This window comes from Parasteatoda tepidariorum, chromosome 5, assembly GCF_043381705.1.
Source record: "Parasteatoda tepidariorum isolate YZ-2023 chromosome 5, CAS_Ptep_4.0, whole genome shotgun sequence".
Lineage (NCBI taxonomy): Eukaryota > Metazoa > Arthropoda > Arachnida > Araneae > Theridiidae > Parasteatoda > Parasteatoda tepidariorum.
Genome location: NC_092208.1, coordinates 56,160,274 through 56,178,620, shown reverse-complemented (window position 1 = coordinate 56,178,620; position 18,347 = coordinate 56,160,274). Strand labels below are relative to the sequence as shown.

Sequence of the window (18,347 nt, the reverse complement as noted above, 5' to 3'; positions counted from 1 at the left end):
TATATATATATATCTTAATTCAGATAATAAACTTCCAAATTATATAAATGTTCCTTTAAATCAATAATTATTTACATTTATAATGCAATGGGGTTCATTTAAAATATTTAGGGTACATTTAAAATTTGAGGCTTATTAGACGTCCGACAAAAAATATTCGTTATTATTAAATTTAACAGCCTATTGCTTAGATGTTCATGACTTCCAAACTTAAATACTATTAAGAGTTATTATCCGTAATATTATGAATATGTATTAAATGATTTATTTTTAATACATTTTTAACAAAGAGTACCAGAGAGTTCTTAAGAAAGAGTTTTAACTAAAAAATTGACAGTCTAAGACGATAAAATAAAATTTATTTTTTATATTTTACTAATTTTAATTATGTAAAACAACTTCATAACACTTATGCATTGTTAAAAAACTTATTCCGTACTTAATCCCGAAGATATCATTGATTTCTTTTACACTCTGTAACACATTAACTGTTTAGTGTTTTCAAAGAGAAGCAACCGGATGTCAGATCCGTTACCAAAGATATATTTTTTAAAACTATTCATCAGATAATATTATCACTTTTTAATATTCCTTTATGATTCCGTATGTAGGAATAATCATTTTAAAGAGTATTATTGAGATTAAAGATTACTTTAGAAAGTTTTTGCTTCTTTCAAAATGTTTCCCGATCAGTTAAAAACTATTTACAATTAATAGGCGAGGCCTTAATAACTGACTGTCTTACACAAAGTAAGTCTGTAAACCATATTTGAGCCGTGATGTTTTGCAAAAGTTTACACGTCGTAGTAAATAACAATCAATTATGGAAAATCGTCCAGTTTATCACGCGTCAAATCGGTTCCCTATGTATTATACATATTAATAGATTTAATTCTAAATTCAAAAGCAAATCCCCCAGGTCTAAATTCTTATTCAATCTTGAGACCTACTATTCAAATGCGTGCAAGGCATACCTAAGAATCAATAGTAATCCCTAGCAATTATTTATCTTTAAAATTATTCAGTTTCAAAAATACCTCTAATTTGAAAATCACCATTTATCGAAAAATCCATTTTTAACTATGCAAACAATGCCTAACATACTAAAGTAAATAAGTTTGTTTTTCCTATGCTATTTACACGGAAGTAAGTAGATTAGTTTATTGACAAATGCTAAAATAAAGAGAAAAAAACAATTTTGAAAAAAAAATCTAGACAGGATGCATAAACGCGTTTAAAATAATCCTAATGTATTCAAAATGACAAAAAGAATTTCCTTTTATTGCAAGCAAATATACAAATGTATTTTACTTTATTTTATCTCGTTCGTTTTATATCGTAATATATGAAAAGTTATTTTGTAACAAAAAACTTCACTTGATTGAAAAAAGCTTTATTTATTTCAATCAAATGTTAAAACAATTTATTAACACTATTCCAATTAAATACAGGTGATATTAGAAATTTAGGAAAATAATTTGCAACCACTTTGCAATGTATATGAAGTATTTTAAATAAGGCATGATGTATCATAAAACATCAGGTCATTCAAAAGTTTATTTTTGTTATAAAATTCTTTTTTCATTCAAACAATTTATTAAATCAGAGTTTTAAATAAGTCATGATGTATCATAAAACATCTGGTCATTCAAACGTTTATTTTGTCTTAAGGAAAAAATTTCTGTCACAGAAGAGTTATTAAATCAGAGTTTTAAAGAAATCATAATGTATCATAACATCCGGTCATTCAAAAGTTTATTTTTGTTTTAAACTCCTTTTTCTGTCAAAGAGTTATTAAATCAGAGTTTTAGATAAATCATGATGCATCAAAAAACATAAGGTCATTCAAAAGTTTATTTTTGTCTTAAAATTCCTTTTTCCTTAAAAAAATTATTAAATCCGAATTTATACTGAAATCAATAGTTATAAAAGGACAATTAATATCAGGCTATTTTCTTATGTGTTCTATGTTTGCATTGAATAAACTTGCACAGAAATACGAAAAATAGTAGAATGAAATTACATGATTATGCCGCCTTTTTATCAGTTCTTATTTTTCATACTGTTAATTGTTACACACAAACATACATTTTACATATATTTCAGAACTTATATACATTGCATTGATTGTGAAGCATTCATTTTTTTTAAATTAACTTTGGAAATAAATGTACGCCAAGATAATAACTATCACCCATGAATAAATACCATTAAATTCTTAATATATGTTGCAAATTAGCATAAAGCTTATATTGATTTAATGTCGTATGGGATTTTATGAAGACTGAAACACCAGCTACACCAGCTTTCTTTGAAAAAGTTTTACTTATTTCATTACCAAGTAATACCTTATTTCAAATACCTTATTTTATGTTCATGATAAGATCTTTCTAATTCTAAACTCACATCAAAGAAGCCAAAATATTTCAAAATACAGTCTAATTCCGTTATAAGCATTTCATTTTTTTTCATTCGCTTACAGAATCTATTGAAATATTTAAGCTCATAATAAATTATTTTAATCATAAGTAAGTTTCATTAAATTCTTATTATCTGTTGAAATAGCTTCTATCGAAAGCTATTTTTACTTCAAAGCCTAAACATATTTAAGTCAAAACAATAGCTAATTACCTACAACATCCGAATATTTTCATTCAAATTTTTATGTAATGTATTATCAAGTAATACCTAATGAGTCCTTTTGAATTCCAAACTAGCATCAAAAGAAACCAAAATATTACAATCTAAGAGAAAAGGAGAAACCGTTCTTTTTCAAGGAAAAGAAGCCAGAAGTAATATCGTACCCAGACGTGAAAAAAAAGGTTTAATAAAAGAAACTTTTCACCAAGACCTATTTCATAAAAAAATATATATATATTTTGAAGAGAAAAAAAAATGTGTCTTTCATAATCTGTTAAAATGGAACAGAGAAGATGAGGCAAAAGTTTCAAAGAAATAAATGAAAATTCTAAAAGGAGTTTGCTTTCTGTTGCCAAAACGCCTTCAAGTAAAGTCAGAAACAAAGTTGAAAAGAAAAGGTAAGTGGCTTTACAGTAGCTCTAAAATAGAGTCTGTTTCTACGAATCTCAAGGGATGATAAGACATTTAAGACTTTTCCCTCAGAGGTTCGAACTCAAAGTTAGCTGAAAATTTTCGTTCACCACAGGAAAAAATGGGACTATTCTTCAGGGACTTAAAACATTCTTAAGATTATTTTGATTCTATTCCTTAGTTTCTGTAGTTTTTTTTCTTATTTTCTGAATGATCCTGCTAAAAATTGATAGGACTTATCAGGCCTCAAAATTTCAGTTTATGAGAAAAAGCTATATGACAGTACAGTTTGCAAGTAAAACAAACACCCTGAATGTAATGATCAGCAGATTTTCACACACTAGCATCTCAAAGGATAGAGAACCTAACCTTACATATAATATTGAAATAGTGCAGACAAAAATCAAATCATACACAAAAAACCCTCCTTCTAAAAATAAATTCTTAAGATAAATAAATATATCGTATTTTTTATAGATTTGGAAGTTTAGTCTCCAAAATGTTGGGGTAGTTGTAATTTGTAAAATATAAATTATCATTATAAAAATAAATGAAGAAAAATAATATAGTATCAGTATATAAAAACACGCCACTGTCTATTCCAAAAGTTTCTACTATTCTTGGCACACTGAAAAATAAATATTGCCGTGATAAAATTTGTAGTGTTTCGGGCTTTATAGAAATAGCAAAATATTCGGTAATTGTTACCGAAGCGCTTTAGTAGTGAGTTTGGTAAAATTAGCAATAAATATGATTGGCTTTATAATATGGGATAAAGCTTGATAAATTCTGTAAAATATGGTAACTTTATCATAATACCTTAGAGGATGGCATAACAATAACTTATTCGGTTAAATTTACTTTTCAGTTTTCTATTTTTTTTACTATTTATGCGATAATAGAAGCTATAATTTTTGAAAATCACAATTTCCGGTACACCGTTAACACATGAACAAACAATTTATCAAATGTATTTTTTAAATTCCCAATATTTTGATTTCACTAACCAAAAACATATGTTTTTCCCCAGAAATGTTTTTACCTCACAGTACAGAAATTTTATCTTTCTTTTTATTTTATTAAATTTCTGAGTTTATATCTCGACTGTTTTGCTCTGCTTTTTACTTGTTAATTAGTTTAGAAATCGTTAACTAATTTTTTTCAAATAATTTAAAATCATATAAGGAGAACGATGAGCATTAAAATAAAATTAATTTAATTCACAGTCTTCAAATTAGTATTTTCTCTCACAACTATCTCATCAAATTGAACTTAATACTACAATAACTAATTAAATGAAGTAAAAGTTTTATCTCAAGTTCAATGCAACCATGTCTTCAAACTTTTAATTTAAAGGAGCTCACATCTTTAATTCACCATTGCCCTTCATTTCAAGCCATGTCAAATAATTTAATACGCCGCTGTAACTCTTTCCCAAACTTTTTTATTGTTTTTCGTCGGACTTTGTGTTAACACTGTGTGATTAAATGTTTGCTCAAAGTATGAGAAAATAAAACCTGCACGCTAGTACAGAACTTCCTGAAAAATTCTAATAAATCTTTTGTTTGTCTGTTCTGTTAACCAAAGTTACCAGGACGGAAGTATTTTAAAAGTAATTAACGTTAAAGCTTATTAAGTTAAAACACCTCGGCGTATTTTTCTTCCTTGAGCTTGTCAAGTACCAGGGTACAGAGTTTCAATTAGTGAAATTTTAATACGTGCCAAAGTAATTTAAAAATAAACAATTAAAAAGTTTATTTGACTTTTAATAGACTTCGTTATTTGGGTAATGTAAGTTTGCTCAGAGTTATTAACCTTTATAAGGTTGATTAAAAATTGATACACGAACATCACTAACTTCTAAAATAAAATGAAGTTATAAGCTATCTATGTATTCAATATTTATGTTATTTCATAATTTTAAAACATGACAACGTATCTATTGAAAAAGTAAATAATAAATGATTAGCTAAAAATGAATTTTAACTTCAAATTTCACCCTGGATACGTGGGTACACTCTTAAAAAAATTGCGAATTAAATTACGGAAAAAGTAATAGTGCTGATACTATTTAACGTAAAATCCATTTTTCCTAAACATATTACGGAACAAAAATTCTGATCCACCGTAAATTTTACAGTATAATAATGTTTATAGAATCACTAAATCACTCTGATTAAGTAAATATTACTGTAAAAACTACGGTTGAATTTTTTACGTTAAAAACGGATTTTATGGTAAAATGGATCCAAAATACCGGTACCTTATACCGGAATTTTTACAGTGTATATTGTTCGCTTGTGAAACTGTAAAGGGCATGAACGATAAGATGTGAAAACGATTTTAAAGTTTAAAAAGTATTGATATACATTGTTTAAAAATGATAGAAAAAAACTTTTTTAAAAATCATTTTAAGTCAATCAGTTATGAACATGTCTTCTAAATAATGTGGAGCAGAAATGTAAAAACCAGTTTAAAATTTTTAAAATGTTTATTTTTGTAAATTCAAAAACCGAAGTTCAATTATTTTCGGAGATTATTAAAACTGAAATAAATTAGGGATTTCAAATCCATTGTACCGTGGCAAAAAATAACATAGACATTGCTCTTCTTTATAATAACAAGTTTTTAAGATTTAAATAACATTATTACTGCTTACCTCCAAACAACGAAAAATAAAGATTTTTTCTGAAATACTTCGTGGACAAATGTCTTACGTGTTTATCGTTTTTTTTTAATAAAACCCTATTATTTTAATAGTCTAAAAAATTGAGGACATAAGTCAAGTCTTAAATGAAATACATGATTTGATAAATAATATAAATGTTTTGATAAACAGTTAAAAATAGAGCTGCTCGTAATTCATTGTGTTAATTCTTATAATAAGACTTTATTTTTTCAACTGTCAGGCTGAAGTTGAAGATAGGAGGCAGATCTTTCATACTTTTTGTGTTTTTAGGAGATAAATGAATTAAATAAATAAATTTTTGGTGTGTTTTTCATTACATTTACAAACCTGTACACTCTGAGAAAGAAAATTGACATAGTTTGTCTCTCTTTTATAAATTTGTTTTTCCTCTACACTCTTGAAAGGCATTTAAAAAAAGATGATGAATATAAGATCTTACTAAACAAAATCTTAATAAAACCTTTATATAAACTGTTAGTCTTGCTCCTTGACCGCAAAAAATCCTCCTTCCTTCTATTTTATTCTAATTCTTTAACCTCACAAGATTAATTCGAATGCTTACTGATATCATTACAAATCTTTTTAAAAACTGCTAATTCAAGAAACAACTTTACTTCCTCTTACTCTAACAATTCATTCATAAAACCTGTAGATCCGAGAAAGAAAATAAAAACTTTCTATTTTCTAACTCCCTTATGAAAATAGTTACCCCACACATATATATAGATATTTATATATTATATATTATACTATATATTATATATATTTAGGCTATATTATACTATATTATACCTGTCGTTGAACTGTCGACCCAAATTTNATTTTTTTTTTTGCTGACTAACACCTTAAAAAAACCTTCATCTTGTTACAAGCCTGCAGTAAATATTACTTCCCCTCAAAATTTCTTACGTCTAAAAATCGAAACTAAAACGTACTGACGATTATATTAATAAAACCAATTTATTTTTAAAACCTGCATATTGTTTTTACCTATAACTTTCGGCTATTACTTTATATTACTTTACATATGGTATAAGTATAACTTTAGGCCTTACCTTTAACCTTTAAAAAGACCATTATTGTAAAAATGTTGTGCTGTTTTATTATTATTGTGTGGTATCTCTTAAATAGATACCGATCATAGTCGCTCATCTTTAGGTTTGTGGGGTTGTTCCTGAACAAAAACTTTTTCATCGAAGAAGCCAAACTCAAACATCTCAGCAGAAATTCTGGTCCTTCTCTTAAACTTCTTAAATTTTATAACCAAAAATATTACATGATTTTTGTAACATTAGCGGCTTTACTTATTAGGTTAATATTTAATGATTCTAACTAACATTTAATGCTATAAATTACTGGATACTAGATTTTTTGTCAAGCGCTCGTTATGATACTTATGTTGCATGTGTACTGGACATTTATAAAAATTTGGACATTTATAAAAATTGGACATTTATAAAAATGAGTAGCTTAACCTAGTTCCGCCCCGTAGAGGGGCATCCGGGGAGATACTGACGACACAAAGTTCGAACTCGTACCATATTTATAAAGGAAATATGGTAATTGTTTGATGATGTTCAAAAAGTTTATGTATTTACTATTGACTGAAGAAAATATTTGTATTTTATTACAAAGTGGAATTTAAATACATTGCACTAGTTAAAACCGACGAAATGATGCAAATCAACAACTACAATGTAAAACATTTTGGAGTATAGTTGCCCCTATTATCAGGATTGAGGTAAATTAAAATTGTGAGCAGTGCATACATTTATACTTTTAACTTACTTTTTTACTGTTATGTATATTTTGTTTATCCTTTTTCGTTAACATATTTACTGATTACAGTTATTTTTTCAAGCGTTAGAATCAATTTAATGGATTTATTAAAAAAACGTTTTGTTAAAAAATAAGCACGTTTTTTGCTATATATTCGTGCTAGTTCTTTCAAACATTTCTTATTTTTATTCCACTTTTACGAAATTTTGTGCACCATAACCACTGTTCTCTACTTAATGTATTTGGTTTATCTCAACAACAAAGAATGCGCACCAATTGTTTGTACACCAATTGTTTTTACAATGTAGTGTAAAGTAATAAAAAAAAATGAAAAAAAATTATTGATACATTCTACGACTAATTTTTTGAATTGACACCCTTTATAGGTAAGTTTAAGTGTATATATTTAAAACACAATTTCTTACATTTTCCATACATCTAAAATACCTCAAAAGCGGTTGACAACAATTCGAAGTAATAATTCACTGTACATAAACGGAAACAGTGTAAGAAATAAAATTTTAATATAAATGCGGTAAATGCAGAAAACGAACAGTGGACTATATCTGAAACAATAAACACGGCAACACAAAGCATTATTGCCGAACTTTTCTCTGATAAAGCTTCTGTCGATTATAGTGAATTGTTTATAGAAAGCTTCGTGTAAGTCATAATATTCGCTTTTCCCTGAAAGGGCCTTAATGTTGAGACAAGTATCCGGCACAAAGACAAGAGACAGCATCAAATTCCGGAATACAAAAAGAAGTTGAGGGGTGTGCGTGGGTGAGTTTTATCAGGAGGACAATGTTCGTTGAGGGAGTGTGCCGAAAGTGTAATTACGGCACGGATGTCGTGCCGTTGTCTGGGCTCAAGGGGTCGACCGGAAATTGCATCTTTATCCCGTTCTTTGATTTTCCGGGAATATATCGTAAAAAAAAGTTAATATTCTAAATATTAGCTTTTTAATGTGGTTGAGGTATTGGAAAAAATTATTTGCGGGTAAAATTACTTTGTAAGTTAATTCAGAACATTTTGCTCTTTGAGATTTGGTGTTTCAGTTTGAAGATTAAATATTTCATTTTGTTTCATAGTACCCTTAGAATAAAATGTTTCGGAATTAAAATTTTGAAAGCAGAAAAAAAATGGTTTATTTCCAAAAAGGGAATGAAAGTTTTTAATATCATCATAAATTTTAACTTGATGAAAGAAAGCTCAATTTGAAATAAGAAAACTACTAAAAGTTTTTATTTTAATCTTATCAGAATGAACCGTAGTATCTCAAGAGATAAAGCGTTCGCTTCCCAATTAAGTTTACCAGGTTCGAATCTCGGCAGTGACTTTTTCATACAAATTCCGGTCCCGGCTCACACTAATCACTGTGCTGACGTAAAAATATCCTCAATGGTAGATGGATCCTACTGCCATCGGTCTAACCATGAGAGGTTTTCAAGGTATTACTCTCCAAATTGGTTTCATCAAAAAAAGTCCTCCACATAAATTAGTTTGTCGCAACGCTTGATCCAGGTGGTCCATTCTCTTCTGTGTTTAGTTCAAAATAGCAAGGCTATAGAGTTGAACATTGATTGTCTTAAACTTATAATTTGATCGGCTGTTCAGCACCGTTTATAAAAGGGAATATTATTGAAATAATATTAGAAAAAATATTATTGCTAGCCTCATTTGTTTGAATATGTGAGTTTTATCAAAAGCATCGGACTTACTGCAACATATCAAATAACTCTACTGATTAAAGAAGATATAGCAAATTAAATGAAATATGAGTAAGCAGCATATTTTGGGAATCATTTAAATTTACATTAAAATTGCTTGAAAAAGAGGTGCACTTATCACTGTATCATCCCGGCATGCAAAGGACGTGCACTTAAAACCAGATTAAAAATTTTTGAAAAACACCTATGATTTACTTAAATCATGCACGAGTAAAGAAGCGTTTTCGAATCTGATTAAGTATATTAGAGTTCACATTTCGTTAAAAATAAATAAGATTCAGTTACTAAATAATCACGAAAATTAACAAAAGGATTGCTAAATCATCAATTCACGCGCAATTTTAGAAATTGAAGCTCGGAATGTGTTTAATATATTTTAAGTTACAGATTTTTAAGTTCAGAGCAGTTATTAGAAACAGGCTAAGAGGTTAATGTAAGTCACGTGCTTATTTTTTATGTTTAAGGTTTTATTTTCATAGTATTTTTATTTTTGGGTTTTTATCTTTATTACGATAAACAAAATTAATATCATAGTAAATCCTTTTATTTTGTCAAAATTTGAACAAATAAAATATAAAAACAAAGCTCCAATGATTCAAAAATTCTCTTAATTTATTTACTTCATTTTATAAATATTTAAAAATAGGTTTTTTAATAATATGTATTTCTTTCAAGTTCACTTTTAAGCTTAAAAGTGATAAGCATATGATACTTTTACTATGTCTAGGCATAGTAAAAATATCATATGCTGTAAGCGCGCATATTGAAAAATGTGACAAATCATCACTTCGAAATGGTTTTATTTTTAACCAAAAAATTTTATTTCGAAATAAAATAAGTTAAACAAAGTTGAGAATTGCCTTTGAAAGTTTAACAGATATATTAAGAATATTTGTTTCATTATTCAAAAACAAAAATAATACGAACATTTGTGTAATTTAAAAAATAATAATAATAATAGTTATTGAAATTTATAATGTGATAAAAACCTTGAAGATATCGTTTTTTGAAAAAATGCTTGACAACGTTATTTATTTATTTATTTGTTTATTTATTTTTGAAGATCATTAGAGATTATTAAAATGTTTACGCCTTTTCATTCTGATCTTTTAATAGAATTAAAGATTTACGCAGCTTCGAAAAATTTTAATGTTAAAACAACTCTATGGTAAATCCTGCATTTTTTCATAATGATGCTACTCAAATCTTAGAGTATTAAAAACATTTAGTTTCCTTTAAAAACATTCTCTCTCCTGCATATTTTTCTGGGGGAATCAATCTTCGCAATAAATTAGCTACTTTTATTTGACGCGTGAGATGAGATAAATACCGTGCAAAAGTATCTTCTTTACAAGAGTAGTTACTGCGCAGAGTAAACAACAACACTTTTCCTTAGGGGAAATAATCTTCTTTCAACGCATTGGGAGGTAACGTTGGTTTGCGTTTTTCTCCTTTTTCTTTTTACCTTTCTTTTTTACATTTCCTTTTTCGTTCCTGATAAAATAGAAGGTAGAATTCAAACTTCAACTTAATTTCTTATCGTTGTTATTTATTGTGGTTTAAGTAAAACATAAATTGAGCTTAGAATTAATTCAAAAGGTCAAGCTAAAATTTATTCAAACCCGAGTGGAGAAAGTGCATTATCAAAATTATTTATTGCATCAACGTTCTGTTGAATATAATGAGCTATTCTTTTAAAAATAAAGATTATTTTAAAAGGAAGCCGTATGCAAGTACAAAATGAAACAGGAAGACAAGAAATTTTAAAATAAGACAATTTGCTTAAATAAAAATCGGTAAAATATTTATTGTTGACGAGAGCGTAGTTATACTATATGCTATTTATGTTTTCTTAAAAAAATGTAACAAATTATCCATTCATAAAGAGGACATGGGAAAATTCGATGCCTATCAATTCGATGTATCTGTAACATATTATCAAAGTGTTAACATTGACACGAAACATATCTTTTCGATGTCATCTCTAATAAGTGACAGTTTTTTTTTTATATTTTGTTATACAAATATTAATGACATATAGTATATGTAAATTTTTGTAAATTAATGTTTTTTTTTCGTTTTTTACTTTTTTAAATAACTGAAAATAACGAAACAAAAAAAACTGAGCGAGCTTAAAATATTAATTGCAGTATGTAAGGCCAATTTAAAAGGAACAGTATTTCATGTGATATAGAACTTTATATTTCATTCATGGCGTATTCTGAAATTCTTGAGTAAACTTTTAGCCATTTTTGTTAACTTACCCAAATTATAAGGACCTTCCGCTCCATTTGTTTTTGTTTGAGGTTTGCAATGAAAATTACTTAAAAGCATCAGTAACTAGCATAACCTAGACACGTCTCTCATATAAAGTAATGAAAATGGCGGATAAATTTCTCCCAGTTTAAGCCATACCGTTCTTCGCCAATTCACGAAAGTCAGTTGTAGAGTAGCAAGAAATGAGACAAACGTTCACGCTATCGTAACTATTCATTGTTACAGATTTGCTTAAAATATCAGAAATTAGTACATAAATTTTACAGCACAACATTGCTAAATTTAGTCACATTAGTTTTTATACCAGTTTCAATACAAATGACTAAAAATGGCATGACATTTTCAAAATAACATAATCTAAGAGCTATTATGGAAATTTTTCTGTCCGTTTTCCACATGCTTTCTTGTGAAAAACGGACAGACTTATGTTTTTCTTGTTTGGGGTAGAAATTTTTCTCAAAGCATTGTATCTTGTTCAGAAACCCTGCATATTTGTAATAAGATTCAGATCAAGAGAATAAGCTGGCCAATTATTTCCAGCAACTAAGAGCCTGTTTATATTTTCTTTTAGCTGCTCAAACTACTTAAAACTAACGTAAATATCGCAGCAAAAACAAATAAGGCTTTTATATTTATTATGGCAATATCTTAAATATATTTCTATACTTGACATCACAAGTCTTCATATTTATATATTTTATTTATTCATATTGTTAATTTTTTTAATAATTTGTGATTTGAAGAGAATCGAGAAACATAATTTTATTTAGTTTTTATTTTCCGAATGAAGGATTGTATTTTTACCTCACTAACTTCTTGTTTTTGCACACTTTCCCATAGTTCAGTCTCATGAAAAGTTTCAAATAGTCAAAGCAAACGACTTTTAAGAAAACTTGATCAGACTTTTAGTTCTACACTTAAAATTGGGGCCCCAGAAAAAAATAATCAAAGTATGCCAAAATAGCTCCGAAACAAATGAAATCGATTTTGAAAACCCCAAGTATTTAAAATTGATACAGAAAGTAATAATTTTTCAGAAAACTGCATAATCTTAAAAGTGATGAGGAGCGAGAAATGTGTCAGAGAGATGTTCTTTGCAGACAGGATTCTAACCAAAGACCTCCGGGTTCATAGTAGGACGCTCTTCCACATTCCATTCACTTAAAAGTTAAGATATTAAAAAAATGCAAAAAGGGAAATTAAAATTAACGATCTCTTGACTAAGCTATTCGAGCTATATTTTTCAAATTACAATCCTTTGTTCCATTGAAACTGGAAATTAGTATATTATCATATGTAATTGTGATGGCCACTATATAAACCTTCATAACTCCCCCTGGACTTGCGTGTACAAGTGTACAACTCTGGTGGTTAGAACATCCCACAGTGCGAACCCAGAGATTCTTGATTTGAATCCTACTAACAGCTGAGGAACTTTTGTTTTACACATTACTCCCTTGACATCACTTTTGAAACTATTTTTTTAACTTGAAAATGAGTACGTGCTTTTTCAATTTTGAATACATAGGATTTACAAATTTAAATATTATTTGTTTTGGAGTTATTTTGACACATATTTGCTCAATTTTGAGAAAGTATTTCTTAATGTGTAAGAAGATATATTTGACTAGCCTGTGGATTAATAATTTTAAAAAATACATCTTACCCAAAGTTGTGCCTTCCAATATGCTTACTATCTGCAAAATATTTTTGTAATTCTCTTATAATTAATTCTTCAAAGAAACAAAAAAAATACAGTAGATTGACAGCTCACCAATACATAATAATAAAGATGATCAAGATCTATGCAATACGTATCAGACTATGCTGCAAAAAACAAGACATATGAGGAGACAACTAAATAAGGTACACGAAGGAGATAGATCATAAATTTTGATTGTTTGCATAATCCCTATATGCATGTCCCTATAAGTTTTACAACTAAAATTTCTGAGAAAACTAGATTAAAGCAAGCATGCTTAAATAAGTATGTTCATTAGTTGATAAAATTATTTAACGTTCCTTACTGCATAAAAGGCATCTTTTAATGATTGATAAAAGATATTAATTACTTCAAAAAAGTTACACGCCAATGTATGGAAAATATTTTTGTTTCTGCACTTAATTTTAAATGTGTAATTTTAAAAAAAATGATTTTTAATATTCACAAGCGACATGAATGGTGTACAAAGAATTAAATTTCGATAATGTTTCAAACATCGCTTATTAAAACTAACACATAATAATTGACTCTTAAATAAAATTATTTTAATTTTTAAAGCAATTGCTTAAAAAATTTAAGATGAAAATGATGCTTAAGTTGTAACCGAATTGCCTTTTGATATAATTCATCATGAATATTAATTAACTCTTACTTTGAAACCTTTCTTCTTAACTTTTTTAGTAAAAACTTTTCGTGATTAAATCTTGAATGATCATCTCTGATTCATGAATAAAGTTTAATAAATAATGATAATGATAAAAAAATCAAACTTCAAATTACTTTATTTTCTTCAATTATGTATTATGTAAATTTTCAATTATCATATTTTATTGCTAAATGAAAGTGTTTATAGAAAAACTGAAAGACAATGAAAAAGATTTTTAATTTTAACTAAGCCATGTTTCGACATAATTTATCATAAATATTAATTAATTCTTAATTTATAAGAAGACATTTGATATAGCCTTAGAAATAGGCGCAATATCCATAAACACATTTTGTATCAATCATGATTCCTTTTAAATGCACAATAGTAATAAGTTATTTTATCAAACAGAAACAATAGCGTATTTCTTGTACTTATTACTTATATTTTAATTCAAACTCTACGTTCGTGATGTAATTTTAAGGAACAATCATTCTTTATTATGATTAAATTTCTACAAAAATTTCAAAAGCGAAAAAATCCAATTAACATACTTTTTCACTTATTTATAATTTACAATTATTCCATTTCAGTTATAGTATTCTTCTGAGCGGAAAAGTACTTAACTGAGTTAATTATACGATATATTAATAATAAATCTAAGCCAAAATTTATAATTTATTATAAAAATCAGAAAAATAATTAAAAAAATTGAAATCAGTTTTTTAAATTGCAAATGTAAGGAAAATAAGGAATTATCAAATCACGTGATTATTATGGTTGTTATATTATTTATTTACATTTTGATTTATATTTTGATTCATATTTTCACTTATTTCTTTCAACCTATTTTATTATTAATTTCATTATGCAAGTAATTTCATAACGAAGTTAACTTGTATCATTCTTACTCATCAATTAAAATATATCCGAATTTGAAATAAGGTTTTATTAAAATTGATTTATGTAATCAATGATCACAAGTATTGTATTAGCGGATTTCCTTCGAGTGTCTGAGGTTTGTTTTTATTTAATCATTTCTGATACAGTATGCTTAAAAAATATAACTCTTTACAACTGTTACTTAAAAACAATAAATTCGATAAAAACAAGTTTTTATATCACGTTTTCTTTAACAATTTTAAATTATGTTTTATTTTCACATTATAATTGCTTTTATGAAACCTGTGATAAAATCAAACATCAATGCCTTAAAAACAATTTTTTTTCCCTTTTAAGAAATATTTATTCATTTTTAACCTAATTTCAAACCTTATTATTATTAGAAATATTTAGAGACGCTAATATTTTTTTTCAAATAAGATGATTGTTTAAGCGTTCAATAACTTTATCAAAACATTCTTTCTATTTAAATCTTTATGGTTTCATACTTTATCATACTAAAGGAAGTCAAGCGCAACTAGAGGATAGGTAAACGCATAAAGGAATCTTATTCCAAATAAAGTATTTCCAAATTTTTAACTAAATAACTTGTCTTCATGAGAATTCTCGTGCATAATAAAGGTTTGAAACGAATACAAATATTTTCACTAACGCTATACCAATATATAGTTGCACATACCATTTCACTATAAATTGAAAAAAAATGCAAAACTAATTAGTTACAAGTAATCTAACTAACCTTAAAATATTTTTGAGCAATTTTGAAGACCACATTCAGCTGCTAAATAACAAACATTAAAATGCAGAAAAACTTCATTACTTCCCAGTTATGCAAATATGTTGAGCTACTTGCATTATTATTTTGTTACATTTAAATAATTATTAAATGCGAACTACTTTTATGCACAGAAATTATACTTTTTTTTTAATATCCCAACTGAAACATTTTTAAGCTTGGAATGTTTATGGCTTAAAGTACTCCTATTCATGGAATGTTTGATTTGAACTAACTTACATGGAGCATGGAACATACCCATTTATAACAAAAGATAAGATTTCAACAGCAACGCAATGATAATATACTTTCTATTTTATCTTGTTTGAATAGCTGACGTTTCATTTCTGTTCAAGTAGTAGATATAATTGTTTGCTTATAGACACTTTCCCATATAACACGGGTTAGTCACCATTTAGCTTAAAGATACCGAATAATAACTCCATCAGTTGAATGTTTGATTTTTGCATTATATAGGCGATCCCCATTTGTAGTCCAATGAGTAAAAAGATAATGCTGAGTTTGTATCGTAGTTGACAGAACGATTTATAGCAAGGAAGAGGGTGGAGTCGAAATCCCTTTGCGGAAGACACGAAACGAGCGCGGGGCGTGACATACAAATAACTGCAGATAGAACACGTTTTTGCAACCTCCTTTGCAAAACCCCACTTTAAATACGAGTTAAGTTTCCGCATCTCTTTTTACCCCCTTGTACAGAACATTAGGTCATTAAAGCGTTAAGAGTGCCGTTGATAAATAGTTTTCAAAAGTGAGAAACGAGTGAAAAACTAAATAAATTCCTCTTTAAAATACCACAGGCGGAAGGTCTTGCCTCAAGAAATGATAATGATGTTCAAAATTATGGGCTTTATGCAGGTTTAGAAGTAACTTTCTCGCTTTTTATACTTTCTAGAAGATAAGGTTACATTAACGAGTAAATTATATAAATATACACGTTGTAGTTTTGCTCCATTTTTTTCTCTCTTTTGGAGCTTTAAGATGTGCAATGGAATGGATAATTACGTCAAAAATGTTTCTTAGCCATTGAAGCTTTAAAATGTTACTTTTAGATTAGGGAAATGAGGTCCTTGAATATTGTTTGGGGCTAAATCATTTTAAAGTTAATCGTTTAGATATGTTCTTTTAAAATTTCGTAGGATTCATAAGTAGTCATAAACATGCGATGGAAATTTTAATTTTTCTGGAATCTCTCTCAGTTTGCGCTTTTTATTGCTCAGTTTATCTTGTTATTCCCGACGAAAGGTAGAAACCTAAAAATGAGTACAATAAATTAATATTTTAAGAAATCAGTTTGTTTTTGTGACAACACACTTAGGTAAGGTTAAATGCAAATTTACTTTTGGGACTTCACACTTAAATAAGATTAAATGCAAAGTTGATTTTGAAACTTCTTATAAACTTACCGGCATTCTGTCAAGAAATAAAAATCTAGTAGATAAGTTTCAAAAAATATAATTGAAAACTCACTGCATTTTCTTTCTAATTTAATATGCAGAAAACAGATACCAGGCAAAACTTTTCAAGTGGAAATAAATATTTTCTAGTAATTAGAAAGATAAAAGAAAAGTTTTGAAATGTCCGTTTAGAAAAATTATTGCCATTTTTTTTTACTTTTGATTTTTTCACTGTATACTGAGGCTTGGGACTTGGGCTTTCGAAATTATATTTAAATTTTGCGTTTTCATAATCTTCATTAGTTAGTCAAGGGAGGAAAAGTTAATCAAATGTGCAAGGTACAGAGTATATTTCATAAATTTAAGAAACGTGTCCAAGAGTTTACGTTTTGTCTAAAAATAATTTAAATTATTAATTCATTGTGAAGAAAGATAGCCAATTCAATTATTTGTCTATGAGAAATTCAATAATATTTAATTATCAGAAAAAAGATGAAAAAACGTACCTTTTATAAAATCATTAATTCATACTAAAAAATTGTTGCTGCTGAAAAAAGCCTAAATGTTTTGTTTTTGTATCGCAAACATTTATTTCAACCTCTAATGTAACTATTTTTTACTTATAATTTGATAAAATTTCAGAAAATATAAAGATATGCACACTGAAAAAAATGTGATTGAAACAACCGAAATGTGGTAAATTTTAACGTGTTTGTAGCTCTATATGGGAACACCAAAAAGTTCGGAAGTGATTTCGATAAAATTAGAAATAAAATATGGTCTTATACTGAGTGATAAATTTCGGTAACCATAGCAAATTTTGGTAGTTTAATCATGATACCTCAGAGCAGGGATGGCGAACTAATGGCCCGCGTGCCATTGATGTCACGCAGGCCATTTTGGGAACGCCACTGATCACAAGATCACAAAGTTCGCTATGAAGCATATTAACAATTCAATTTAAATTCATAAAAGTCAAATAAAAAAATTAACAATTAATGCAACAAAAAAACTATTAATAACCATTAGGAAACAAGCTAGTAATAAATAACTAGCAAAAAAATTAACATTTAATAACCAATAAAAACAAAACAAAAGAACAATTATGCTATGCGAGTGAGAGAAAGCGAAATAAATACTGCACAAGAGATAATATGACACTTAAGCTAGGATATTCGAAAGAGCTGGTGACAAGAGCAAAAACATAGCCCAACGAGCTAGTTCCTCGTCCTTGGAAACTAAATCATCACCAAACTAAGACACCTCCTTTTTTGTACATTCACCTTCCTGAGAGGGTATTTATAAGTCAAAAAACATTTAAACATGATAAAACTTCTAATACATGTCTGAAGATAAGCT

General features: G+C 27.7%; 1 protein-coding gene across 1 annotated transcript in view; it reads right to left on the bottom strand.

Moving 5' to 3' along the window:
- The window catches only part of LOC107449819 (uncharacterized), a 154,396-nt gene that overhangs the window by 50,202 nt on the left and 85,847 nt on the right, over positions 1 to 18,347 (bottom strand). The gene's annotated exons all lie outside the window — the stretch shown is intronic.